The 26,916-nt window shown below is 39.5% G+C and overlaps 1 protein-coding gene across 8 annotated transcripts in view; it reads left to right on the forward strand.

Moving 5' to 3' along the window:
• MTERF1 (mitochondrial transcription termination factor 1) overlaps positions 1 to 26,916 on the forward strand; it is a 517,939-nt gene that overhangs the window by 164,993 nt on the left and 326,030 nt on the right. For 7 of the 8 annotated variants that reach the window (XR_009208876.1, XR_009208872.1, XR_009208873.1 and 4 more), the window contains one exon: positions 17,713 to 17,839. The gene's annotated coding sequence lies outside the window, so the exon portion shown is untranslated. Of the gene's footprint in view, positions 1 to 17,712; positions 18,680 to 26,916 lie in introns of those variants that run through there. The other variant, XR_009208879.1, reaches the window with a different exon arrangement.

A 26,916-nucleotide genomic window follows, 5' to 3' on the forward strand; every position in this document is an offset into this window, starting at 1 on the left:
AGAACATGCAGGTTTGTTACATAGGTATACATGTGCCATGGTGGTTTGCTGCATCTAACAACCCATTGCCTAGGTTTTGAGCCCTGCATGCTTTAGCTATTTGTCCTGATGGTCTCCCTCCCCTTGCCTCAGGCTGACAGGTCCTGGTGTGTGCTGTTACCCTCCCTGTGTCCATATGTTCTCATTGTTCAACTCCCACTTATGAGTGAGAATATGTGGTGTTTGGTTTTCTGTTTCTGTGTTAGTTTGCTGAGGATGATGGCTTTCAGCTTCACGCATGTCTCTGCAAAGGACATGATCGCATTCCCTTTTATGGCTGCACAGTATTCCGTTGTGTATATGTACCACATTTTCTTTATTTAGTCTATCATTGATAGGCATTTGGGTTGGTTCTATGTCTTTGCTATTGTGAATAGTGCCACAATAAACATATGTGTGCATGTATCTTTATAAGATAATGATTTATATTCCTTTGGGTATATACCTAGTGATGGGATTGCTGGGTCAAATGGTATTTCTGGGTCTAGATCCTTGAGGAATCACCACACTGTCTTCCACAATGGTTGAACTAATTTACATTCCCACCAACAGGGTAAAAGCGTTCCTATTTCTCCACAGCCTTGACAGCATCTGTTGTTTCTTGACTTTGTAGTAATTGCCATTCTGACTGGCATGAAATGGTATCTCATTGTAGTTTTGATTTGCATTTTCCTAATGATCAGTGATGTTGAGCTTTTTTTCACGTTTGTTGGCCGCATTAATGTCTTTTTCTGAGAAGTGTCTGTTCATGTCATTTGCCCACTTTTTGATGAGGTTGTTTGTTTATTTCTTGTAAATTTGTTTAAGTTCCTTGTAAATTCTGGATATTAGCCCTTTGTCAAATGGGTAGATTGCAAAAATTTTCTCCCATTCTGTAGGTTGCCTGTTCACTCTAATGATAGTTTATTTTGCTGTGCAGAAGCCCTTTAGTTTAATTAGATCCCATTTGTCAATTTTAGCTTCCGTTGCAATTGCTTTTGGTGTTTTTGTCATGAAGTCTTTGCCCATACCTATGTCCTGAATGGTATTGCCTAGGTTTTCTTGTAGGGTTTTTATGGATTTAGGTTTCATATTTAAGTCTTTAATTCATCTTGAGTTAATTTTTGTATAAAGTGTAAGGAAGGGGTCCAGCTTCAGTTTTCTGCATATAGCTAGCTAGTTTTCCTAGCACCATTTATTAAATAGGGAATTCTTTCCCCATTGCTTGTTTTTGTCAGGTTTGTCAAAGACCAGATAATTGTAGGTGTGTGGTCTTATTTCTGAGGACTCTATTCTGTTCCATTGATCTATATGACTGTTTTGGTATCAGTCCCATGCTGTTTTGGTTACTGGAGCCTTGTAGTATAGTTTGAAGTCAGGTAGTGTGATGCCTCCAGCTTTATTCTTTTTGCTTAAGATTTTCTTGGCTACATGGGCTCTTTTTTGGTTTCATATGAATTTTAAGTAATTTTTTCTAATATTCTGAAGAATGTCAATGGTAGTTTGATGGGAATAGCACCGAATCTATAAATTACCTTGGGCAGTAGGGCCATTTTCATGATATTGATTCTTCCTATCCAAGAGCATGGATTGCTTTTCCATTTGTTTGTGTCCTCTCTTACTTCCTTGAGCAATGGTTTGTAGTTCTTGAAGAGGTCCTTCATGTTCCTTGTTAGCTGAATTCCTAGGTATTTTATTCTTTGTAGCAATTCTGAATGGGAGTTCATACATGATTTGGCTCTCTGCTTGTCTGTTTTTGGGGTGTAGAAATGATTGTGACTTTTGCACATTGATTTTGTATCCTGAGACTTTGCCGATGCTGCTTATCAGCTTAAGGAGCTTTTGAGTTGAGATGATGGGGTTTTCTAAACATAGGATCATCTTGTCTGCAGACAGAGACAGTTTGACTTCCTCTCTTCTGATTTGAATGTGCTTTATTTCTTTCTCTTGCCTGATTGCCCTGGCCAGGACTTTCAATACTATGTTGAATAGGAGTGGTGAGAGAGGGCATCCTTGTCTTGTGCTGGTTTTCAAAGGGAATGCTTCCAGCTTTTCCCCATTCCATATGATATTGGCTGTGGGTTTCTCATAAATATTTTGTTTGTCTTATTATTTTGAGCTATGTCCCATTAATACCTAGTTTATTGAGAGTTTTTAACCTGAAGGGATGTTAAATTTTATTGAAGGCCTTTTCTGCCTCTATTGAGATAATCATGTGGTTTTTTTATCATTGGTTCTGTTTATGTGATGGATTACGTTTACTGATTTGCATATGTTGAACCAGCCTTGCATCCCAGGGATGAAGCTGAGTTGATCTTGGTGGATAAACTTTTTGATGCGCTCCTGGATTCAGTTTGCCGGTATTTTATTGAGGATTTTAGCATCGATATTTATCAGGGATATTGGCCTGAAGTTTTCTTTTTTGTTGTTGTGTCTCTGCCAGGTTTTGGTGTCAGGATGGTGCTGACCTCATAAAATGAGCGACTCATAAAACAGTTGCTCCTTTGCAATTGTTTGGAATAGTTTCAGAAGAAATGGTACCAGCTCTTCTTTGTATCTCTGGTAGAATTCAGCTGTGAATCCATCTGGTCATGGGCTTTTTTTGGTTGGTAGGTTGTTTATTACTGCCTCAATTTCAAAACTTGTTAGTGGTCTACTCAGGGCTTTGACTTCTTCCTGGTTTAGTCTTGGGAGGGTGTATGTGTCCAGAAATTTATCCATTTCTTCTAGATTTTCTAGTAGTTTATTTGCATAGAGGTGTTTACAGTATTCTCTGATGGTAGTTTGTATTTCTCTGGGGTCAATGGTGATATCCCATTTATCATATTTTATTGTGTCTATTTGATTCTTCTCTTTTATTCTCTATTAGTCTAGCGAGTGGCCTATTAATTTTTTCAAGAAACCATCTCCTGGATTTATTGATTTTTTGAAGCATTTTTCGTGTCTCTATCTCCTTCAGTTCTGCTCTGATCTTAGTTATCTCTTGTCTTCTGCCACCTTTTGGATTTGTTTGCTCTTGCTTCTCTAGTTCTTTTAATTGTGATGTCAGCATGTCAATTTGTCATCTTTCTACCTTTCTGATGTGGGCATTTAGTGCTATAAATTTGCCTCTTTTATTTATTTTTTTTTTTGAGACAGAGTCTCACTCTGTCACCCAGGCTGGAATGCAGTGGCACAATCTCAGCTCACTGCAACCTCTGTCACCCAGGTTCAAGGGATTCTCCTGCCTCAGCCTCCTGAGTAGTTAGGATTACAGACATGTGCCACCATGCCCAGCTAATTTTTGTATTTTTAGTAGAGACAGGGTTTCACCATCTTGGCCAGGCCAGTCTCAAACTCCTGACCTCCTGATCCACCCACCTCAGCCTCCCAAAGTGCTGGGATTATAGGCATGAGCCACCACGCCTGGCCTAAATTTCCCTCTTAACACTGCTTTAGCTGTATCCCAGAGATTCTGGTTTGTTGTCTCTTTGTTCTTTTTGGTTTCAAAGAAATTCTTGATTTCTGCCTTAATTTCATTATTTACACAGGAGTCATTCAGGAGCAGGTTGTTCAGTTTCCATGTAATTTTGTGGTTTTGAGTGAGTTTCTTAATCTTGAGTTCTAATTGGATTGCACTGTGGTCTGAGAGACTGTTATGATTTCCATTCTTTTTTCATTTGCTGAGGAGTGTTTTACTTCCAATTATGTGGTCGATTTTAGAGTAAGTGCCATGTGGCACTGAGAAGAATGTATAGTCTTTTGTTTTGGGGTGGAGAGTTCTGTAGATATTTATTAGGTCCACTTGATCCAGAGCTGAGTTCAATTTCTGAATATTCTTGTTAATTTTCTGCCTCATTGATTTGTCTAATATTGACAGTGGGGTGTTAAAGTCTCCCACTATTACTGTGTGGGAGTCTAAGTCTCTTTGTAGGTATCTATGAACTTGTTTTATTAATCTGGGTGCTCCTGTATTGGGTGCATATATACTTAGGATAGTTAGCTCCTCTTGTTGAATTGATCCCTTTACTATTATGTAATGCTTTTGTCTTTTTGGATATTTGTTGGTTTAAAGTCTGTTTTGTCAGAAACTAGGATTGCAACCCCTGCTTTCTTTTGCTTTCCATTGGCTTAGTAAATTTTCCCCCATCCCTTTATTTTGAGCCTATTTCTGTCTTTGTATGGGTTATGGGTCTCTTGAATACAGCACACCGATGGGTCTTGACTCTTTATGCAATTTGCCATTCTGTGTCTTTTATTTATTTCTTTTTTTTCTTTTTTTTTCTTTTTTTAAATTATACTTTAGGTTTTAGGGTACATGTGCACAATGTGCAGGCTTGTTACATATGTATCTGTGTGCCATGTTGATTTCCTGCACCCATTAACTCATCATTTAGCATTAGGTATATCTCCTAATGCTGTCCCTCCCCCCTCCCCCCACCCCACAACAGTCCCCGGAGTGTGATGTTCCCCTTCCTGTGTCCGTGACTTCTCAGTGTTCAATTCCCACCTATGAGTGAGAACATGCGATGTTTGGTTTTTTGTCCTTGCGATAGTTTACTGAGAATGATGTTTTCCAGTTTCATCCATGTCCCTACAAAGGACATGAACTCATCATTTTTTATGGCTGCATAGTATTCCATGGTGTATATGTGCCACATTTTCTTAATCCAGTCTATCGTTGTTGGACATTTGGGTTGGTTCCAAGTCTTTGCTATTGTGAATAGTGCCGCAATAAACATACGTGTGCATGTGTCTTTATAGCAGCATGATTTATAGTCCTTTGGGTATATACCCAATAATGGATGGCTGGGTCAAATGGTATTTCTAGTTCTAGATCCCTGAGGAATCGCCACACTGACTTCCACAATGGTTGAACTAGTTTACAGTCCCACCAACAGTGTAAAAGTGTTCCTATTTCTCCACATCCTCTCCAGCACCTGTTGTTTCCTGATTTTTTAATGATGGCCATTCTAACTGATGTGAGATGGTATCTCACTGTGGTTTTGAATTGCATTTCTCTGATGGCCAGTGATGATGAGCATTTTTGCATATGTCTGTTGGCTGCATAAATGTCTTCTTTTTAGAAGTGTCTGTTCATGTCCTTCATCCACTTTTTGATGGGGTTGTTTGTTTATTTCTTGTAAATTTGTTTGAGTTCATTGTAGATTCTGGATATTAGCCCTTTGTCAGATGAGTAGGTTGCAAAAATTTTCTCCCATTCTGTAGGTTGCCTGTTCACTCTGATGGTAGTTTCTTTTGCTGTGCAGAAGCTCTTTAGTTTAATTAGATCCCATTTGTCAATTTTGGCTTTTGTTGCTATTGCTTTTGGTGTTTTAGACATGAAGTCCTTGCCCACGCCTATGTCCTGAATGGTATTGCCTAGGTTTTCTTGTAGGATTTTAATGGTTTTAGGTCTAACATGTAAGTCTTTAATCCATCTTGAATTAATTTTTGTATAAGGTGTAAGGAAGGGATCCAGTTTCAGCTTTCTACATATGGCTAGCCAGTTTTCCCAGCACCATTTATTAAATAGAGAATCCTTTCCCCATTTCTTGTTTTTGTCAGGTTTGTCAAAGATCAGATAGTTGTAGATATGCGGCATTATTTCTGAGGGCTCTGTTCTGTTCCATTGATCTATGTCTCTGTTGTGGTACCAGCACCATGCTGTTTTGGTTACTGTAGCCTTGTAGTATAGTTTGCAGTCAGGTAGCATGATGCCTCCAGCTTTGTTCTTTTGGCTTAGGATTGACTTGGCGATGTGGGCTCTTTTTTGGTTCCATATGAAGTTTAAAGTAGTTTTTTCCAATTCTATGAAGAAAGTCTTTGGTAGCTTGATGGGGATGGCATTGAATCTATAAATTACCTTGGGCAGTATGGCCATTTTCACGATATTGATTCTTCCAACCCATGAGCATGGACTGTTCTTCCATTTGTTTGTATCCTCTTTTATTTCACTGAGCAGTGGTTTGTAGTTCTCCTTGAAGAGGTCCTTCACATCCGTTGTAAGTTGGATTCCTAGGTATTTTATTCTCTTTGAAGCAATTGTGAATGGGAGTTCACTCATGATTTGGCTCTCTGTTTGTCTGTGATTGGTGTACAAGAATGCTTGTGATTTTTGTACATTGATTTTGTATCCTGAGACTTTACTGAAGTTGCTAATCAGCTTAAGGAGATTTTGGGCTGCGACAGTGGGGTTTTCTAGATATACAACCATGTCATCTGCAAACAGGGACAATTTGACTTCTTCTTTTCCTAATTGAATACCCTTTATTTCCTTCTCCTGCCTGATTGCTCTGGCCAGAACTTCCAGCACTATGTTGAATAGGAGTGGTGAGAGAGGGCATCCCTGTCTTGTGCCAGTTTTCAAAGGGAATGCTTCCAGTTTTTGCCCATTCAGTATGACATTGGCTGTGGGTTTGTCATAGATAGCCCTTATGATTTTGAGATACGTCCCATCAATACCTAATTTATTGAGAGTTTTTAGCATGAAGCGTTGTTGAATTTTGTGAAAGGCCTTTTCTGCATCTATTGAGATAATCATATGGTTTTTGTCTTTGATTCTGTTTATATGCTGGATTACATTTATTGATTTGCATATGTTGAACCAGCCTTGCATCCCAGGGATGAAGCCCACTTGATCATGGTGTATAAGCTTTTTGATGTGCTGCTGGATTCGGCTTGCCAGTATTTTATTGAGAATTTTTGCATGAATATTCATCAGGATATTGGTCTGAAATTCTCTTTTTTGGTTATGTCTCTGCCAGGCTTTGGTATCAGGATGATACTGGCTTCATAAAATGTGTTAGGGAGGATTCCCTTTTTTTCCATTGATTGGAATAGTTTCAGAAGGAATGGTACCAGTTCACCCTTGTACCTCTGGTAGAATTTGGCTGTGAATCCATCAAGTCCTGGACTCTTTTTGGTTGGTAAGCTATTGATAATTGCCACAATTTCAGAGCCTGTTATTGGTCTATTCAGAGATTCAACTTCTTCCTGGTTTAGTCTTGGGAGGGTGTATTTGTTCAGGAATTTATCCATTTCTTCTAGATTTTCTAGTTTATTTGCATGGGGGTGTTTGTAGTATTCTCTGATGGTAGATTGTATTTCTGTGGGATTGGTGGTGATATCCCCTGTTCATTTTTTATTGCATCTATTTGATTATTCTCTCTTTTCTTCTTTATTAGTCTTGCTAGCGGTCTATCAATTTTGTTTATCTTTTCAAAAAACCAGCTCCTGGATTCATTAATTTTTTGAAGGGTTTTTTGTGTCTCTATTTTCTTCAGTTCTGCTCTAATTTTAGTTATTTCTTGCCTTCTGCTAGCATTTGAATGTGTTTGCTCTTGCTTTTCTAGTTCTTTTAATTGTGATGTTAGGGTGTCAATTTTGGATCTTTCCTGCTTTCTCTTGTGGGCATTTAGTGCTATAAATTTCCCTCTACACACTGCTTTGAATGTGTCCCAGAGATTCTGGTATGTTGTGTCTTTTTTCTCATTGGTTTCAAAGAACGTCTTTATTTCTGCCTTCATTTCGTTACATACCCAGTAGTCATTCAGGAGCAGGTTGTTCAGTTTCCATGTAGTTGAGCGGTTTTGAGTGAGTTTCTTAATCCTGAGTTCTAGTTTGATTGCACTGTGGTCTGAGAGACAGTTTGTTATAATTTCTGTTCTTTTCCATTTGCTGAGGAGAGCTTTACTTCCAACTATGTGGTCAGTTTTGGAATAGGTGTGGTGTGGTGCTGAAAAAAATATATATTGTGTTGATTTGGGGTGGAGAGTTCTGTAGATGTCTATTAGGTTCACTTTGTGCAGAGCTGAGTTCAATTCCTGGATATCCTTGTGAACTTTCTGTCTCGTTGATCTGTCTAATGTTGACCGTGGGGTGTTAAAATCTCCCATTATTATTGTGTGGGAGTTTAAGTCCCTTTGTAGGTCACTCAAGACTTGCTTTATGAATCTGGGTGCTCCTGTGTTGGATGCATATATATTTAGGATAGTTAGCTCTTCTTGTTGAATCGATCCCTTTACCATTATGTAATGGCCTTCTTTGTCTCTTTTGATCTTTGTTGGTTTAAAGTCTATTTTATCAGAGACTAGGATTGCAACCCCTGCCTTTTTGTTTTCCATTTGCTTGATAGATCTTCCTCCATCCCTTTATTTTGAATCTATGTGTGTCTCTGCACGTGAGATGTGTTTCCTGAATACAGCACAGTGATGGGTCCTGACTCCTTATCCAGTTTGCCAGTCTGTGTCTTTTCATTGGAGCATTTAGCCCATTTACATTTAAAGTTAATATTTTTATGTGTGAATCTGATCCTGTCATTATGATGTTAGTTGGTTCTTTTGCTTGTTAGTTGATGCAGTTTCTTCGTAGCCTCGATGGTCTTTACAATTTGGCATGTTTTTGCAGGGGCTGGTATCGGTTGTTCCTTTCCATGTTTAGTGCTTCCTTGAGGAGCTCTTTTAGGGCAGGCCTGGTGGTGACAAAATCACTCAGCATTTGCTTGTCTGTAAAGTATTTTATTTCTCCTTCACTTATGAAGCTTAGTTTGGCTGGATATGAAATTCTGGGTTGAAAATTCTTTTCTTTAAGAATGTTGAATATTGGCTCCCACTCTCTTCTGGGTTGTAGAGTTTCTGCCGAGAGATCAGCTGTTAGTCTGATGGGCTTCTCTTTGTGGGTTACCCGACCTTTCTCTCTGGCTGCCCTTTACATTTTTTCCTGCATTTCAAGTTTGGTGAATCTGACAATTATGTGTCTTGGAGTTGCTCTTCTCGAGGAGTATCTTTGTGGCATTCTCTGTATTTCCTGAATCTGAATGTTGGCCTGCCTTGCTAGATTGGGGAAGTTTTCCTGGATAATATCTTGCAGAGTGTTTTCCAACTTGGTTCCATTCTCCCCGTCATTTTCAGGTACACCAATCAGACGTAGGTTTGGTCTTTTCACATAGTCCCATATTTCTTGGAGGGTTTGTTCATTTCTTTTTATTCTTTTTTCTCTAAACTTCCCTTCTCGCTTCATTTCATTCATTTCATCTTCCATCAGTGATACCCTTTCTTCCAGTTGATCGCATCTGGTACCGAGGCTTCTGCAATCTTCACGTAGTTCTCGAAACTTGGCTTTCAGCTCCATCAGCTCCTTTAAGCCCTTCTCTCCATTGGTTATTCTAGTTATCCATTCTTCTAATTTTTTTTCAAAGTTTTTAACTTCTTTGCTTTTGTTTTGAATTTCCTCCCCTAGCTCAGAGTAGTTTGATCGTCTGAAGCCTTCTTCTCTCAACTCGTCAAAGTCATCCTCCGTCCAGCTTTGTTCCGTTGCTGGTGAGGAACCGCGTTCCTTTGGAGGAGGAGAGGTGCTCTGCTTTTTAGAGTTTCCAGTTTTTCTGCTCTGTTTGTTCCCCATCTTTGTGGTTTTATCTACTTTTGGTCTTTGACGATGGTGATGTACAGATGGGTTTTTGATGTGGATGTCCTTTCTGTTTGTTAGTTTTCCTTCTACCAGACAGGACCCTCAGCTGCAGGTCTGTTGGAGTTTACTAGAGGTCCACTCCAGACCCTGTTTGGCTGGGTGTCAGCAGCGGTGGCTGCAGAACAGTGGATTTTCGTGAGACCACAAATTCAGCTGTCTGATAGTTCCTCTGGAAGTTTTGTCTCAGAGGAGTACCCGGCCGAGTGAGGTGTCAGTCTGTCCCTACTGGGAGATGTCTCCCAGTTAGGCTGCTCAGGGGTGAGGGACCCACTTTAGGAGGCAGTCTGTTCGCTCTCAGATCTCCAGCTGCGTGCTGGGAGAACCACTACTCTCTTCAAAGCTGTCAGCCAGACAGGGACATTTAAGTCTGTGTAGGTTCCTGCTGACTTTTTGTTTGTCTGTGCCCTGCCCCCAGAGGTGGAGCCTACAGAGGCAGGCAGGCCTCCTTGAGCTGTGGTGGGCTCTACCCAGTTCAAGCTTCCTGGCTGCTTTGTTTACCTAAGCAAGCCTGGGCAATGGCGGGCACCCCTCCCCCAGCCTCGCTGCCCCCTTGCAGCTTGATCTCAGACTGCTGTGCTAGCAATCAGCGAGACTCCGTGGGCATAGGACCCTCTGAGCCAGGTGCGGGACATAATCTCCTAGTGTGCCGTTTTCCAGGCCTTTGGAAAAGCGCAGTATTAGGGTGGGACTAACCCGATTTTCCAGTTGCCGTCTGTTACCCCTTTCTTTGACTAGGAAAGGGAACTCCCTGACCCCTTGTGCTTCCCGAGTGAGGCAATGCCTTGCCCTTCTTCGGCTCGCGCACAGTGCGCTTCACCTACTGTCCTGCACCCACTGTTTGGCACTCCCTAGTGAGATGAAACTGGTACCTCAAACAGAAATGCAGAAATCACCCGTCTTCTGTGTCGCTGAGGCTGGGAGCTGTAGACCGGAGCTGTTCCTATTCGACCGTCTTGGTTCCACCCCCATTCTGTGTCTTTTAATTGGGTCATTTAGCCCATTTAGATTTAAAGTTAATATTGTTACTTGTGAATTTGATCCTGTCATCATAATGCCAGCTGGTTATTTTGCACACTAGTTGATGCAGTTTCTTCATAGTGTCATTGACCTTTAGATTTTGTTGTGTTTTTGCAGTGATTGGTACTGGTTTTTGCTTTCCATATTTAGTGCTTCCTTCAGGAGCCCTTGCAAGGCAGGCCTGGTGGTGACGAATTCCCTCAGCATTTGCTTGTCTGAAAAGGATTTTATTTCTCCTTCACTTATGAAGCTTAGTTTGGCTGGATATATTCTGGGTTGAAAATTCTTTTCTTTAGGAATCTTGTATATTGGCCCCAAATCTCTTCTAGCTTGTAGGGTTTCTGCTGAGAGATCTGCTGTTAGTCTGATGGGCTTCCCTTGGCAGGTGACCTGGCCTTTTTCTCTAGCTGCTCTTAACATTTTTTCCTTCACCTCAACTTGGAGAATCTGATGATTATGTGTCTTAGGGTTGATCTTCTCATAGAGTATCTTAGTAGGGTTCTCTGTATTTCCTAAATTTGAATGTTGGCCTGTCTTACTATGTTGGAGAAGTTCTCCTGGATAATATTCTTAAGTGTGTTTTCCAACTTGCTTCCATTCTCCCCATCTCTTTCAGGTACTCCAATCAGTCATAGGTTCAGTCTTTTTACATAGTCCCATAGTTCTCGGAGGTTTTGTTCATTCCTTTTCATTCTTTTTTATCTAATCTTGTCTGCCTGCCTTATTTTAGCAAGATAATCTTCAATCTCTGATATTCTGTCTTCTTCTTGATTGATTCAGCTATCTTGTGTGTGCTTCATGAAGTTCTCATGCTGTGTTTTTTAGTTCCATTAAGTCATTTATGTTCCTTTCTAAACTGGTTTTTCTAGTTAGTAGCTCCTGTAACCTTTTATCATGGTTCTTAGCTTCTTTGCATTGGCTTAGAACATGCTCCTTTAGCTCAGTGAAGTTTGTTATTTCCCACCTTCTGTAGCCTACTTCTGTCAATTTGTCCATCTCATCCTCTGTCCAGTTTTTTGCCCTTACTGGAAAGGTGTCATAATCATTTGGAGGAGAAGAGTCACTCTGGCCTTTGGGTTTTTCAGTGGTGGGTTTTTTTTTTTTATTCTTTCTCATCATCATGAGTTTTTCTAGTTTCAATCTTTGAGGCTGCTGACCCTTGGATGATGTTTTTATAGGGACTTTTTTTTGTTGATGCTATTGTCTTGCTTTCTGCTTTTTTGTTTTTCTTTCTATAGTTAGGTCCCTCTTCTGTAGGGCTATTGTGGTTTGCTGGGGGTTACTTCAGGCCCTATTAATCTGCTCCCATGCCTAGAAATGTCACTGGAGGAGATTGGAGGACAGCAAAGATGGATGTCTGCTGTTTCCTCTGGGATCTCTGACCTTGAGTGGCACCCACCTGATGCCAGTAGAAATGCTTCTGCATAGGACATATGACAACTTCTTTTGGGGGGGTCTCACCCAGTTGGCATGGGAAGCAGGACCCATTTAATGAAGTACTTTGGCTGTCCTTTGGTGGAGGGGGTGTGCTGCTCTGGGGGGAAACCCATGCATCTGGACGCCCAGATTCTCCACAGCTAGTAGGAGGAAAGACTAAGTCTGTTGGTCCATGGAGACTATGGCCACCCTCCCCATAGGGGCTCAGGCCCAGGGAGATCAGAGTTCTACCCCTGAGCCCCTGGCTGGAGTTTCTGCTTGGAGGCCCCACCCAGTCAGGAGGGATGGGTCAGGGTCCATACTGAAGAGGAAGTCTGGCTGTGGACTGCCACAGCTGGTGTGCTGGGCTTGGGGTAATACCTCTTGGGACCAAGCTATCCAGCTTCCCTGGCTCCAGCAGGGGAAAACACAGCCTGGAGCTATAGTGATGGGTGCTGCCCTTACCCCCTCTGGAGCTTAGTGTGTTAGGTGGCTAGCAGCTGCAGTGATGGCTGCCATGCTTCCCCCAAGGAGCTCAGGCAGCTTAGACAACAGGCAGCTGCAGCTGTGGTGATGGCTGCCTCTCCCTCCAGGAACTTGCCAGGCTTAGCCAGATTCCAGCCAAGTGGGTGTTGAGAATCTGCATGACTCCATGATTGGGATCCAAGGCCCTGATGATGGGCTTACGAGTGGGATCTTCCAACGTGTGGGTTGCCCAGTTCCATGGAAAAAGCATAGTTTCCCAGGCTGGGTAGCATACTCACTCACTGCCTTCTTTGGCTGGGGATGGGGGTTCCCCTTCCCCGTGTGGCTCTAAGGTGGGCTGCTGCACCACACTGCTCTTCCTTCCTCTCCGTGGGTCACGCCAGCTGCCTAGTCAGTCCTGATGACAGAACCTGGATACTTCAATTGCTATACAGGATTCACATGCTGTTTGGTTCTTTTTGATGGGAAACTTGGATCACTACAGCTTCTAGTTGGCCATCTTGGCCCTGCCCTATAGTTTGATTTTGAAAAGTCGAATTATGTTCTCAGATTTGTTTGTAATGCTCTTCTCAGAGGTGACCTTTATTTTGTGTCTTTTGTTTGCATTGCATTGAAAGTGAGGATAAAATTGAGAAAAAGAGGTTCCTCTTTCTCTCCCTTTACCTGTCCTGACAAACTCAAGCTTTCTTCTCTGCAATGGGACCCTGCCTGGAAGCTTTTGTGTTTCTTTTAGCGTTGAACTTAAGTCACTTTTTAGATGATGAAGTTGGGTACAGGTAAGGTTCTCAAGCTTCTGAAATTAGTTTTCCTTTCTTTAAAACTCTTTGTTTTATTGTGGAGAAGCGCAGTGGGTTAATTCATATTTGAGAGAATTCTTATAGAAAAAAAGATGTCTTAGTTTGGATTCTCTCTGAATCAGATCCTGAAATAAGGATTTGGGTGCAAGTAGTTTATTTTTGAAGGGGTCCCTGGAAGCACCATGAAGGAGTAGGATTATGGGATGGAGACATGTGAAAAGTCAACAGAGAGTGCATTCAGTAGTGATTACCACCATGGGTACCTGGGACTCAATCCTGCTGGAGACCCTCTAAGAAACTGTAGTTGCTACAAGTGGTAAGGAAGCTGGGACATTTATTTGCCATTTTCCATCTTTTATGGGTTGAAGTTTGTGTCTGGAGAAATTAACTCTGCACTATTTATGGCCTACCTGGATATAGGCAGCACATGCTCTTCAGGCAGAGGAAGTCCAGAGTCAAAGAGACACAAATCTGAGGTAGGAACTCATTGGTTTGTGAAGTGAACTGTCTGCCAAAGCAATAGGCAACCAACGCTATAGGAGTGGGTCAGGGAATATGGGTGAGGCACCAACTGTCTGTGTCAGAAGACTGTTGTTTTCAGATATGAGGAAGTTGGACTTGCACTCCCTAAAGTTATACTCTGTTAGTGGCCATAAAAATAGATCTGTAATGCTTTTTGCTTTTTGTGGATAATTCTTGTTCATCCACTAAAACTCCATTTAGGGCCAATCTGCCTGAACTTAATTTATCCTTGTAATTCTACACAGACCGTTCTTGTATTGACCCTGATCATTGTCTCTTGGTGGTCTACCTACCCAGAAAGTATGCTCTATCCTGACTGCCCATCAAAGCTCCCAAATAAGCCATATCAGAATGCAAGGATAATTTAATTTCATCTTTAGCACCCCCTTTTACCCTCAAAGTGTTTGTTTCTTAGTAAAGGGTGTATGTGTTGGGGAGTGGGTGTTTGAACATGGCAATAAACCTACACAGTGGCTCCCACTGACGTTCAGCCATGTTCTGAACATGTTATAATTACTGGTGGGCAGAGCCTGTCAGAAGTCTGTTTGTAAAAGGATTTGAGATCATCCTGGGAGATAATTATTATAAGGGTGAGGAAGTTAGGGGTGACAGCTTGATCAAGTAACAAGCCTTGTTAATCAGAGGAGGGGGGCTATTCTGAGAATGGTGTGATGTCTATGACTCAGATTTGTCTCCATTTCTGGCCTCCGTTTAGATCATGTCTCAATCTTTCAGAGAGTTGGGGGTAAAGCTGTAAATGAATACTAAATGAGTTGTTTTGCTAAAACTGTTGGACACTGGAAGTACCAGTAAGATTACTTGGAGATCTCTCTAACAGAATGTAATACAATCTAAAGAGAAAGGGCTTATCTTCCAGTTCCAACAATGATCATGGAGAGGGCTGGAAAAGGGCAAGAGGAATCGGAAGCCACATGGTATCTGACAAGGCTTGTTCATTATCACAGGTGAGATGCACCCAGGGATTTACCAGAGCTACTTGGACAGTACTTGATCGATGGCTGCATCCCAGGGAAAGCCATGAAATCTGGGTTAGCTGATTAATGCAACCTTATTTGTTCCCATAGGCTGATGAGAACTGGGTAAACTCGAGCTGCAGATGGAACATTCTGGTAGATATGGACAAATCCTTTCATTTCTTTTCCACAATCAAGTTTAGGATAGACATATACTGCCTGGTCCATAGTAGGTACTTATACTAGATATCCATTGAATGAATTAACTTTTCTCACATTTGATACACATCAAGAGTGAGCAAGAATTGAACTGATCCCTGACAAATTTCTAGTCCCCTTGAGGTAAGGGAACCATTACTTCTTTCTTATTTGTTATGCCTTACAGAAATAAATTCATGTGATTTAAAAAAAAAAAACATTAACAGATATCTAAATGACTGTGTCAGCCAGGTATGGTGGCTTACTCCTATAATCCAAGCACTTTGGGAGGCTGAGGAGAGAGGATTGCTTGAGTCCAGGAGTTTGTGACCAGCTTGGGCAATACAGGGAGACATCATTTCTACAAAAAAAAAAATAAAAAATTTGCCAGGCATGGTGGTGTGCACCTGTTGTCCCAGCTACTAGGACGCTGAGGTGGGAGGATTGCTTGAGCCTGGGAGGTCGAGGCTGCAATGGGCCGTGATTGTGCCAATGCACTCCAGCCTGGATGACAGAGTGAGACCCTGTCTCACAAATAAATAAATAAATGACTTCGTCATTGTGAAAACTTCAGAAAAATGAATTTACTGGTGAATTAGTTTAATTGATTACCCTCAGTTTGGCATCACTTGCTAACAGTGTGTCTTTGGACAAGTTACCTAACATCTCAGAACCTCAGATTCTTCTGTAAACTAGAGATAATATTACCTACCTAATGATTATGTACATAAAGTTCTTGGTATAGCATATAGGAAATGAAATAATTTTAATAAGTAATTATAATGGTAATGACAATCATCATTGTCATCTTTTAGATAGTCTATGGCGATGCTAATTAAGATCCACCTAGGGAATTGCCTCTACTTTGTTCTTTGTTTTTTAGTTGGTTTTCTGCCTAAGAATAAATATGTAATGTAACCTTCATAACAACTTTTTAATAAAGCCTTTGGTAGAGAGGCTTATAAAAAGTTTCTGGAAATTTAGATATATTGACTATGTCCAGTGGTTTTATCTATTTTTGATCCCCTCAAAAAGTATCAATGGATTAGAGATTTCATTTCCTCTTATATCACCTGGGTTGGCTTTTCTGTATCAGCTTTTGCCTGTTTGCATCTTTTGGCTAAACCAGTACCTAAAACTAGGGACTATTGTGTACTTCTCCTGATATATCCTTTGTAGGCTGCTTGAAGCAAGGTTTGCTGGAGCCGTGTGAAAGTGTATATTGTCTAGAAACAGAACTATTTTTAGCTTGAAGGTAGAGCTGTGTTATTCCTTCTTGGCAAATTCCTTTTCTTTTGATGAAAGCCAAAACTTGAAGGTAGTGGTGACAGATTAGGGCCCTAATTGCTGTGTTGTTGGAAATAGAGATATTTATTGCTAATCAGGTAAATAACAGACTAAATTTCATCAGTGTAGTAAGATGAGCCCACTCAGTGGGCTGGTCTTGTAGAATACTTTTTCTAGTTAGCCTGGGAAAACTTGTGAAGTGGCAATAATAAAAACAGCATATGGTCTTTGCTGGAACTTTGTCATACATTAGCAATGTGCTGTGTGTGTGGTAATGAACATCAGGTGTATTTGGCTCAAGACTTCTAAACTTGGGGAAGTGGGATTTTGCTTTTATCCACATACTGGAATGTGTTTTTACATTTCTGGTATTTTTTAAAAAAATAACTTAAGAACTACGTTATTTTTTTATTCCTTATTTGGAAGCTATACTGGTCAGCATAAGAAAATACTTAAGATCTTCAAAGGCATACTGTAGAGGTTTGGAAAGCATTTGGTTTGGCTTGAAGCGAGTTTGGCGAGTGAAGTGACAGGCACATAAGAAAGAACAACAGGTGAAAAAATGTGGAGTGTCTTTCATCTTTCAAAGGATTTTCTTGATGAATTAAAACAGCCATGAAAATAAGCACTGGCCTTCATGCCCAGTGGCCTAAAAGGACTTATAGTGGGCCAAATCAGAGTCAGGCAGGGGCCTAATGAAAATCAGGCAACAGGCCTAGGCCTAATTAAATATATTCTGCCTCTCCCCACTTTTTATTCCTTTTGGGATTTGTGGTAGAGAGATATTTCTCTTCTTTGACTCAGATAGAGCTGGTAACGACTCGCAAAGGCAAACAGTGGCATTAGTACCTCAAGTAGAACCAGGAAAAATTTTTGTTGGCTAAATAAATTTTCTTACAGGCCTATGTCTTTTAAAAACTGCTTATAAAAATTAACTAATATATTTCTGGACCAAAGTAAATATCTCTTGAAGTGGTTGAATGGGAGAGACAAAAATTTTTTATTTTGTTTGGGAAAAATATATTGCATTTCCTCATAACTATGTTTTAGAACAGCTTTTAAAGATGTTGATTGAGATTCAGCAGCTTCCCAAACTTGTCTAAAGGAGTCTTTGGGATCTATGAGTCATAAATAATTTTCAGATTAAGATCACAAGAAAGATGTCTCCATAGAATTCTGCAAAACTGTAGAGCATACTTGAACAATGTGAATTTGACATAAGAGTAGAACATATTATCCAAGGTCCCTAATTCATATTTTGTTCATACATGTTCAAACTATGGCAACGTTTCCATATTTTTCCACAGTTTATAGAGTGCGTACACAGAGGACCTGAGACTGCACCACATATTCCCAGGCCCTCAGTGGAGGACTTCTTTCTTGCCAGTACCTCCCATGAAGAATGTGGGGCTTAGTTTAGCATTTAAATACAACTAAAACTTCTATGTAACTCAGGGAGATAACAAAGTTAATTTATTACAGCACATTTATAAAGTCCTAGGAGTTGCCTGAATAATAATAATTGGTGAGTCCGTTTTGTGTTTTTCCAGCCTTTGCTTAGGGAGCAACTTTCGAAGTAAATGATGATGCCAGATTTGGAAGAATTCTAGAGGCATGTGTTTTGGGAGCAGCATGGATGAGAATCAGAGTGGATCTGCAGACTGCAGGACATTACAAGTATGTATTGAGCACAAGAATATAAAAGGTCGGAAAGACAGTAAAATCCTGTGACATATTCCGTTTTTAAAAGAGAAATATAAATACACGACTTAGCCACTGTCAAAGGATAGTCATAAACAACAACAAACCATACATTTTCAAAAGAAGTCCATTCCCCTGTTTTCCTTTTGAAATGCTTAATGAAAAGCTACACAAAAAATTTCTGTGGATTAAGGATTCTGGAATAAGCAAGAGGCAGGAACAGAAGTCCACGTGCTCTGTCTTTACTGGCTTTCATTGTTTTGGTTTCAAGCTAAGCAGCAAAATGTTCCTGCCAAGTGAATATGCATGTGCATGGGATGTTTTCTGCTTTGTTTCACTCAGGTGTTTGAAGAAATTTCCTGGTTTGTATCAGTTGTACATCATTTTAGTGTAAGAGAAAACACACCCCTTGGAACAATTAAGGACTTGCAACTTATCATTAGAATGAGTAATAAGCTGCAGTGTCTATTTAGAATTGGTTTTTTAGAAATTAATTACTGAGATGTCGCAAAATGCTTCACTGTTTTCTAATAATTAAAAACTACAGTTCCACAATTCGTCAGTGAGAAATTTGTCAGGGCAATATATTTATCATTTATCACTTTAGAAAGGGGTCCACAAACTTTTTCTATAAAGAGCCAGATAGCAAATATTTTAGACTGTGAGCCTTTGTAGCGTGCAAGCAGCCAGAGACAATAAGTAAATGAATGAATGTGTCTATGTTTGAATAAAACATTATGTATTACATGCATTATGTATTACATTTCGTAGAATTTTAACATGTCTTAATATCCCATTCTTCCTTTGATTGTTTTTTAAAACCATATGAAAATGCAAAAATCATGTTTAGCTTTGAGTTGTAAGCCAGATTTGGTGCAAGTGCTATAGTTTGCTGACTCTGTTTTAGAATGTAAGACTATTATTATTTTTACTAAGATGCTTGAGTATTATTTTAAAGAGTAATGCATTTTTTTCCAACTCAAAATTATTTTATAATTCTGGTCCAATGATTCCTATTTTTCAAATGCATTGTTTGGGCTGTTGGAAGACTGCAGGATGTGGGCTAGCTGAGTGGTGTGAGGTTGGACAAATTAAACTCTGACTGTGTTCCTCTCATTATGTTTTAATTCTGTTCATCAGTAAAAGAAACTCATGCCATTGCCTCACTTGTTGCCATGAATAAATTGGTATAATTTTACAATGGGACAACTGCGTGAATTCTTTTGCTGCCTGAAGACCTGAGTGTTGGGCTCCTCTTCATAAAAGTTTCCATGACAATCTGGCCTGAGAGAATGACAGGTTTGCCCTCATGGGGAATTTCTCATTAAGGAAGCTTTTCTTTTACTAGGAAGCTTTATGGAAGGTTAATAATAGGTCAAACAGAAAGGAACAAATAGGACCTTTTCATCAGCCGTACCTTATACCCACCTTGGCCTGAAAGAGAGCTTGTTTCCTCCTGTGTGTGGTGACGAGGTGATGTTCAGAAGCTGGGAGTTTAGGGAGGACCACCATGTGACCTTGGGGTCCTTGCTTCCTTGTGTAACTAAGAGACCCAGACACAGGCATGTGTTATTAATACATGGGCTAAGCCAAGAATTGTAGGTCCCTAGCTTTGCTTATTGAAAGGCAGTGTGTGAAGTCTTCAAGAAAGTGGGCTCTGGGCACAACTAACTGTGTCTTTAGCTGGTTCTGCTATTTACTAGCTGTGTGACCTTCACTTCTCTGTGCCTCAGTTTCCTCATCTGTAGAAGTGGTATGATAATAATGATTTTCATTTCACAGGGTTGTTGTGGGGACAAAGTACATTAATATATGTAATACATCTTAGAAAAGCACCTGGCACATGGCACTGATAAATGATAGCTATTGGGATAATTTTCATTCTTTTTGGCCTTGAAAGTAACATTTGAAAACTCTTATTTAAAAGATTTTCTTTCAGATATAATCACTATGACAATATCCTTTCATCTCTTCTTTCTCATCCATATCACTCCTTTATTCTACTGATGTATATCTTCCAGTCACCTCAGCCACCCTGTCCTAATATTCATTTTGGATTCTGACCGTTGTTTTCTGCCCACTCACTACATTTTGTTTTACACTCAGCAATCTCCTGGACCTAAATTGACAAACACTTGGATCATATATAAAAGGGGGAGCCCCGTTCATTAGGTGTAACCTAATATGTTGTCATGTAGCTATGGTATAGCCCAGGCTGGATTTGGTTACAAATCTATAGGTAATTCAAGGCAGATTTGTAGTAAGCTGCTCACCCACCTACCCAGAGCTGAGAAGCTGAAAAGATGGAGCCCAGTTGGGAAAACTAGTAGTGTTCTGAGCATAGGCTTTATGGCTCATCGTGCTTTAGTAGGGCTTCCCAGGGGCGTAGTGGAATGTTCTGAGGACCTTCAATAAATACGTTTGTGCTTGACTATGTATGTTGGGTTTGTTTCCCTTTCCTGCCAACTGCTGTCTGGCTGGAGAGAGAAAAAGCCTTAAACATTGCTGCACACTATTTTAAATCCAGCTTAAGCTGTTTTACCTTTCCTCTTGGGCCTGTTCTGCCTGTGCTCTCTAGAACAGGGCAGGGGTGTGAACAGCTATTGAGGGAAGCTTTTATTTTTGTTAATTACTAACCTGGATTTGTCTACTCCTATTTTCTTGGAATGAAAGTGAGATGCTATTTTTTGTCTACTCAATGTAGGATTTTTTTTTCTGAGAGGATATATAAGTTATGGACAAAAGCAATTCTAAAACAGTTTAATATGCTTGAATAAAGTAAGGTCACATTGAGGAAGACCACCTGCAGATAAAGGGGCATTGCATAATACTTATGTGAAGTCTTTGGGTTTTGCTCTTTGGGGTAACTATAAAACCCAGTTCTCAGCCCTGTAAGAAACAACGTTTGCATGGAATACCTGCTAATTCCTTAAAACAAAACAAAACACACACAGGTCTAGTATTTAATCTCATAATTCTTCACTCCTTAGGTATCCCATCCTATAAGACATCCATATGAGGCACCCTCTTTGACTTCAAAAGGTATTTTGTGTAGGCAAGAAACACCCAGAGCATAAAGAGGAATGAGGCTTTGCTCCAGATATATTTTTATTTGATTGAAACAATTCATCTGAATGACATTTGCTGTGTATTAATCACTTATGTTTAGGCTTACGTAGAGTGTACATTTGTTTAGTAATGCATTTTTATCCAGAATGTGAGATTCCTATTGTGTGCAAAGGGCAAAACTAAGCCACATGCTTGGACAACAAGGCATGCAAATGCCTGATTCTGTCATTCAGTCCAAAGGTGATTTCTATCTCTGCAGTGTTTTTACTGTAGATTTTCTGGTGTACAACTAGTAATGCCTATCATAAATCTGTTTATTTTTCTAAGAGAAAAATAAAAAAGAAAACTAGCATTTTTAATGCTTTCTGGATGCCAGGCATTGTATGTATACATAACTTTATTTATTCCTCACATTAGGCCTTGAGCATAGGTATTATTCCCATATTACAGAGTGAAAACTGAGGTTGGGAATAAAATAGTGTATTAGTTCGTTCTCATGCTGCTAATAAAGACATACCCAAGACTGAGTAATTTATAAAGAAAAAGAGGTTTAATGGACTCAGTTTCACATGGCTGGGGAGGCCTCACAATCATGGTGGAAAGTAAAGGAGGAACAAAGCCACGTCTTACATGGTGGTAGGCAAGAGAGCTTGTGTAGGGTAACTTCCCTTTATAAAACCATCAGATCTCATGAGACTTATTCACTCTCATGAGAACAGCACAGGAAAGATCTGCCCCCATGAGGTTACCTCCCACCTGGTCCCTCCCACAACATGTGGGAATTATGGGGGCTACAATTTAAGATGAGATTTGGGTGGGGACACAGCCAAACTATATCAAATAGCTTGCCTAAAGGCCACACAGCTGGTAGGTTGTACAGAGACAGGATTCATAAGAAGATCTGTCTCTTTTCACTAACCCAAATCACCTCCCTTCAATCAGAGATGATCTTTGTTGACCATCTAGCAGAAAATGCTCACTTGGAAAAGAGAAAAGTGTTTTCTAAGTGAATTTAACTTTTTTTTTTTTTTTGGTTATAGAAATAGGTAGGAAAAAGTATGCTACTTTTCAGATTTTAAGAAAGCAAAAATGTGAAGTTTGAATTACTGAGAAATAGGCACAGTTACTTGATTAAACTGTGTGTATATGTCTACATCCAGAGAATTAAACATTTAAAATGATTGCCCTACATAACTAATCAAATCCAAAATCTGTATCAAAGTAAGGTATAATTTAATAAGCACAATGTAGACTGAAAAATGAATAGCTAACTGTTTGGTTGCTAATATTAGTGTAATAATTATAGTTTAAAGAGTATTTTGCAAATGCTTAAGAGCAACCTCAAGTTGCTGCTTCAAAGCAGAGACAAAATAGTCTTCATTTTTCTGCCAGAATCTCCTTTAAGCTCAGATGACCAAATCTACAAAGGAGAAAATGGGGAGATTTTGCTGTTCTAAAAAGGCTTCCTGATATCCTTGTGAGGAAACTTGTAAAAGACATATAAATTCTTCTAAAATAGGTTATCTGTGGGCTATCTTAATATTGCACAAAAGTCTTTCATTTTTCTTTTGTCTAGGAATGGTAATAACTTCTCTATATAGGTTTTTGAAAGAGTCAAATGGTACGTAAACGTGCTTTGGAAAGGTTAAAGTGTTATTCATATATGATATGATTTCAATCTATGTCCCCACCAAATCTCATGTTGACATGTAATCCCCAGTATTGGAGATGGGGCATGTGGAAGGTGATTGGATCATGGGGTGGTCCCTCATGAATGGTTTAGCACCATCTCCTGGTGCTGTCCTCATGATAGTGAGTTCTCATGAGATCTGGTTGTTTAAAAGTGTGCACCTCCCCTTTTGCTCTCTCTTGCTCTTGCTTGGGCCATGTAAGATGTGCCTGCTTCCTCTTCACTTTCTACCATGATTGTAAGTTTCCTGAGGTCTCCCCAGAAGCAGAAGGTGCTATGCTTCCTTTATAGCCTACAGAACTGTGAGCCAATTAAACCTCTTTTCTTTATAAATTACCTAGTCGCAGGTATTTCTTTATAGCAGTGTGAGAACAAACTAATACAATATTGAATGTTAAGTACATGCAAACAGTATTTTCCAGTATACTTTCCCCTTGTAATTCAGTCTGCCCCTAACCTCCCACCTTTTCCTTTGTTGCCCTAGGGAAAAACGGAAGAATGCCACCTAACAGAGGGGAAGGATAAAGACGGGAGATAGGTTTTGTCAATCAAAAGGGAGAAGTTGAAAAAACTTCAAATTTTAGGTGGCAAAGGGGAAGGAGAAAATGGGAGGAAGGAAAGAAGAGAGGGAGGGAGGGAGAAGGGCAAGAACTCAGGACTAGTGTACTGACTCCATGCATTGTGATGAAAATTCCCATAGGGTAAGTAGAAACATCCAGAAAGGTTTTAGGAGAACTTGGAATTCCCTGTCTTCTGAAATGGAGAATGAAAGCCTATAAGGCCACATGACTCTACACTAAATGGAAACATTAGAGCAGTTTTTGAGGGAAGAATCTACGTAGATGGTTCTAAGATAACATTTCTAGTTGCCCAGGGCCTGGGCAAAGCATGCATAGAATCTAGAAATCTTCCTGAATAAAAGGGAGGAGGCTCAAACATTTCAGAGAACTGGTGAACTAGAATAGGACCAATAATACTCTAACACCCATTAGATGAACATCAGAAAGTCAGATAATACCAACTATTGGTGAGGAAGTTGGAAAACTCTCTTGTACTGTTAGTGGAAGTCTGACCTAGAACAGCAATTGTGGGGAGTAATCTGGCAGCCCTTAGAGAAACCAGGTCATATACATGGACACCCAGTATTCCCACTGCTGGGTGTACACCCTAGAGCCACTCTGACACAAGACTATAAGGAACATGTATTAGTATATTTATTGGTTCTCTATTTGGGAAGGCAGAAAGTTGGAAGAAATTGTCCATCACTGGTGGAAAGGAATAGTTAATTGTGCGACACACACAGATGCATACTCTGTCTGTCTGTCTATCTATCTATCTATCTATCTATCTATCTGTCTATCTATCTATCTATAGATATATATCTCCAAGATCTAGCCATGTTGCTTTATGTACATCTGGATAATTAATTCAGAATGGTACATAGGTATATATACATATATATAATAAATGTTTCATCTTGCAGGCACTTGAGATGAAAGAAATCTATGAATGTTGCATAGATTTCTATATATCTACATAGCATATATATATAATATATAAATATATATAAAATCTTTATACCATTCAGAATTAATTATCTAGATGTGCCTAAAGCGACATGGATAGATCTTCTTTAGTCCACTGATTCAAATATCAATCTCTTATGGAAAACCCTCAAAGACATATCTAGAAATAATGCTTTACTACCTGTCTGAATATCCCTTAATCCAGTCAAGCTGATACCTAAAATGAACAATCACTATACCTAAATACACTTATGTTTATAAACATTAGAGTGGATGCCTGGCAGTGGTTAAGTGGAGGGGAGATGTGAGCAGAGGGAGGGGAGATGTGAGTGGGAAGTGGGAGTTAGGAAGAGAAGAGGGGAAAGCAATAAAGTTAATAAAACATGACATATATCTTATGAAATTGGATGGTGATGTACCATGAACTAAGAGATGTAATCCACTCAACTCTGAACCTTAGGTTAAAAAAAAAAGAAAGCAATGGTTGGTATATCCGAATCATGGTGAATGCATAGGTGTTGTATTGTGATGACTATCTTCAGGAGATCCTCTGCCTTATAAGGGTGACCCTTCAGGAGTAAGAGTAAGCTACTAATCCGTATGACATAGACAGATGATTTCAGGACCAGAATGGAATTTAGTAAATTGCTCGTTATTTAGTTCTCCAATGCCCTGAAAGATAAAATATTTACCCCTTGAGATTAACTTTTCACTGGCCGATCAAATTCAATGTACTGTTTATGTTCTCTGTAACAGGAATTTTAAAGTATATAAATTTTTAAGCAAGAGTCTGATATCCAAAAAGATACAGTACTTTGATCTGAAGTAATTTGAAGTTCAACTGGGTGAAATATTGCCACTATTTAAGCTACTTATTTATAAAATATAGATCCTGTTAATCATATTGATAGTTGAAGTTGGAACTCTCTCTGATGACAAGAGATGGAAGGCAAATGTTCTTAAAATACTACCCTCCATGGTCTTCATTATTCACCAGCTGCTTGTTGACCAGCTACTTTACCTTTCTAAACTGGGTTTCCTCATCTACAAAATGATTGGGTTAGGTTATCACTCCCTTCAGGCTCTAAAAATGATACAATTTTGCAGTAACAAAACCAAAAAGGGTGATCATGTTCCAGTAAATAGAAAGTCCTCTCTGCTGTACAGTCTATCAAGATTGTCTCAGAGACAGGAGAGAAGTTGACTAGCACTGACTTCAAAGATGTGGGTGAGTCAAATTCTATTTCCACACTGTTATATTTGAGTAATCTAGTGCTTGTCAGAATTAGGCATTTTTTAAAAATTCCAGTGTACAAAAATATCTACTTCTAATTATTTTTAAGGATAGAATTTGAGCAATGGATCTGATGCTGGTACCTCAGTATAATCCCATCATCAGAGTCAATGATTCTGGGTAGCATTAGAAGTAAAATTAGTAGCACAAGTTTCTTTGGGTGCTTCCAGTACAAAAATATCTTGGATGGTGTGCAAGATGGCCCTGTAATATAATGATAATAGCTAATAATTTACAACACTGGTACAGACACTGTGCTAGATGCTTTCCAAATATTAACTTGATTCATTTTCACAACCACCTCATGAAATAGGTACTATGATTATCCCCTTTTACAGAGGAGATAAATGAAGAATGGAGATGTTAGGCAACTTGCTTAAGGATACATTGCCAGAAACTGGGAGAAATGGGATTTGAATCCAGGCTGTCTAACTCAAGAGTCCTTGCTTTTAACCACTAGGCCTATTATCTCTCTCATATGTGGTGAAGCTCAGTTTTGGATCAAAATTTTAATATTACACTACATATTTTTCTGGACTGTATGTTTTGAATAATGTTCTCATTACTCCACTCATAGCCAATTCTTGGAGGAAGATAATCAGAAAAAAGCCTATTGACTTTTTCCCCTTATTCTGGGTCTTCCTTCAACACTGCCTCTTATAGTAATAGTGGTATCTAATATTTATTTGGCTTGTATTCTGTACCAGGCTGAGTGTTCTATGTTTGTTAACTTGTTCATTCCTTCTGACCCACATGAGATGTGCATGATGATCAGTCCATCCTGCTGATGAGGAGGCTGAGGCTTACAGAGGTTCTGCATTTTGCTCATGGTCATATAAGTCTAGTGAACACCCAAAGGAGCAGCGTCTGGCACCAGAGCCTGCTTCTCCCTTGCGGGATTGCTTCTAAGATGCTTAACATCTCCATCCCTAAAGCAAGAGCATTGTTAGGATGTCTTGTTATGTAATGTCTAGTTCTAATTCTTTATGAGTCTATTATTCATATGAGTCATGGCTCTCCACTTAATAATGGCTGAAGTAGAATTGCAAACCAGGCTCAAAATTTGGTGCCTTTGTCTCTTGTTAGCTTTGGTAAATCCCAAATCTTGAGCATATTAAGGAACAAAACAAAATAATACATAGAAAACTTGATTTTTATTCATTTTTCTGGAAACTTTTTTAAATCAAGCATTGCTATTATTTATATTATGCAGGCTTTAACTTCATTAATAAAGTATTTTCTAAATAAAATTTTCTTTTAAAAAGACACTGTTTTATGTTAGGGGAGGATTTGTAGGGTTAAACCAGATGAAGTTTTGCTGGTATTCAAATCTTTAAAAACGAATTCTAAAAATTGACCCTGAATTTCTAAAGCCCTTGAAGCAAACTTTCTTAGTGAAAAGTATCAGGAGAGAGACTGAGGTAGAAGAAAAGGCATGACTAATTGTTGGGGAACATTTCTAAACCCTTGAAAA

This window comes from Hylobates moloch, unplaced genomic scaffold (genome assembly GCF_009828535.3).
Source record: "Hylobates moloch isolate HMO894 unplaced genomic scaffold, HMol_V3 SCAFFOLD_1, whole genome shotgun sequence".
In the NCBI taxonomy this organism is placed as follows: domain Eukaryota; kingdom Metazoa; phylum Chordata; class Mammalia; order Primates; family Hylobatidae; genus Hylobates; species Hylobates moloch.